This window comes from Xylocopa sonorina, unplaced genomic scaffold (assembly GCF_050948175.1).
Source record: "Xylocopa sonorina isolate GNS202 unplaced genomic scaffold, iyXylSono1_principal scaffold0098, whole genome shotgun sequence".
Taxonomy (NCBI): Eukaryota; Metazoa; Arthropoda; class Insecta; order Hymenoptera; family Apidae; genus Xylocopa; species Xylocopa sonorina.
Genome location: NW_027490169.1, coordinates 947,041 through 949,833, shown reverse-complemented (window position 1 = coordinate 949,833; position 2,793 = coordinate 947,041).

Below are 2,793 nucleotides of genomic sequence, written 5' to 3'. Positions count from 1 at the left end.
ATATACATAATACTGCACAATGTATATTATATCTTATCATGAAACGTAGAAGTGAGATGCGATATCGCGATTTAAGAAGCATTACAAATCTATTGCTTCGATTCGTAGACATCTGCAAACGCTAATTCCTAGCAAGGAAGTGTCGCATTAACATTTATTTGAAGTATATGCGAGGAATACAGGACACTGCGCAATGAATATTATATCTTATGATGAAACATAGAAATGAGATGCGATATCTCGTTTTAAGAAGCATTAGAACTCCTTTGCTTCGATACGTAGACATCTGCCAACGCTATTTCCTAGCTAGGAAGAGTCGCATTTACATTCATTTGAAGTGAATACGAAGTATACATGACTCTTCGCATTGAATATTATATCTTATCATGAGATATAGAAATGAGATACTATATCGCGTTTTAAGAGGCATTAGAAATCTATTGCTACGATACGTAGACATCTGTAAACGCTATTTCCTAGCAAGCAAGTGTCGCATTTACATTCATTTGAAGTGAATACGAGGTATAAATGTCACTTCGCAATGAATATTATAGCTTATCATGAGACATAGAAATGAGATGCGATATCGCGTTTTTAGTAGCATTAGAACTCTAATGCTACGACACGCAGACACCTGCAAGCGCTATTTCCTCGAAAGGAAGTGTCGCATTGACATACTTTTGAAGTGAATACCAGGAATACATAATACTCCACAATGAATATTATATCTTATCATAAAACATAGAAATGAGATGCGATATGGCGTTTTAGGAAGCATTAGAACTCTATTATTTCGATACGTAGACATCTGGAAACGCTATTTCCTAGCAAGGAAGTGTCGCATTTACATTCTTTTGAAGTGAATACGAGGTATACATAACACTCCACAATGAATATTATATCTTATCATGAAACATAGAAATGAGGAGCGATTTCGCGTTTTAAGAAGCATTAGAACTCTATTGCTATGATACGTAGACATCTACAAACGCTATTTCCTAGCAAGGAAGTGTCGCATTTACATTCTTTTGAAGTGAATACGAGGTATACATAACACGCTACAATGAATATTATATCTTATCATGAAACATAGAAATGAGATGCGATATCGCGATTTAAGAAGCAGTAGAACTTTATTGTTTCGATACCTAGACATCTGGAAACGCTATTTCCTAGCAAGGAAGTGTCGCATTTACACTCTTTTGAAGTGAATACACGGTATACATGACACATCGCAATGAATATCATATATTATCATGAGACATAGAAATGATATGCGATTTCGCGTCTTAAGAAGCATTAGAACTCTATTGCTTCGATACGGAGACATCTGCAATCGCTATTTCCTAGCGAGGAAGAGTAGCATTTACATTCTTTTGTAGTTAATGCGTGGTATACATATCACTGCACAATGAATATTATATCTTATCATGAGACCTAGAAATGAGATGCGATATCGCGTTTTACGAAGCATTAGAACTCTATTATTTCGATACGTAGTCATCTGTAAACGCTATTTCCTCGGAAGGAAGTGTGGCATTTACATACCTTTGAAAGAAATACAAGGTATACATAATACTCCACAATGAATATTATATCTAATCATGAAACATAGAAATGAGATGCGATATCGCGATTTAGGAAGCACTAGATCTCTATTGCTCCGATACGTAGACTTCTGCAAACGCTACTTCCTAGCAAGGAAGTGTCGCAATTACATTCCATTGAAAGGAATACGTGGTATACATGACACTTCGCAATGAATATGATATCTTATCATGAATCATAGAAATGAGATGCGTTATGACGATATAAGAAGCATTATAATTCTATTGGTTCGATACGTAGACATCAGCAAATGATATTTAATGATAATTCATTTGAAGTGAATACGAGGTATTGATAACACTGCACAATGAATATTATATCTTATCATGAAACATTGAAATGAGATGCGATATCGCGATATAAGCAGCATTAGAAATCTATTGCTTCGATACGTAGACATCTGCAGACACTATTTCCTAGTAAGGAAGTGTCGCATTTACACCCTTTTGAAGTGAATACGAGGTATACACAACACTCTACAATGAATATGATATCTTATCATGAAGCATAGAAATGAGATGCGATATCGCGATTTTAGAGGCATTGGAATACTATTGCTTCGATACGTAGACATCTGCCAACGCTGCTTCCTTGCAAGGATGTGTCGCATTTACATTCTTTTGAAGTGAAAACGAAGTATACATGACACTACGCAATGAATAATATATCTTATAATGAAACATAGAAATGAGGTGCGACATCTCGTTTTAAGAAGCATTAGAACTCTATTGTTTCCATACCTAGTCATCTTGAAACGCTATTTCCTAGCAAGGAAGTGTCGCATTTACATTCTTTTGAAGTGAATACAAGGTACACATGACACATCGCAATGAATATTATATCTTATCATGAAACATATAAATGAGATGCGCTACGGCGTTTTAAGAAGCATTAGAAATCTATTGCTACGATACGTAGGCTACTGCGAACGCTATTTTCTAGCAAGGAAGTGTTGTACTTACATTCCTTTGAGGTGCATACAAGGTTTAAATAACACTCCATAATGAATATTACATCTTATCACGAAACAGATATGGGATGCGATTTCGCGATTTAAGAAGCATTAGAATCCTATTGCTACGATAAGTAGACATCTGCAAACGCTATTCCCTAGCAAGAAGTTGTCGCATTTACATTCTTTTGAAGTGAATACGAGGAATACATGACACTTCGCAATGAATATTA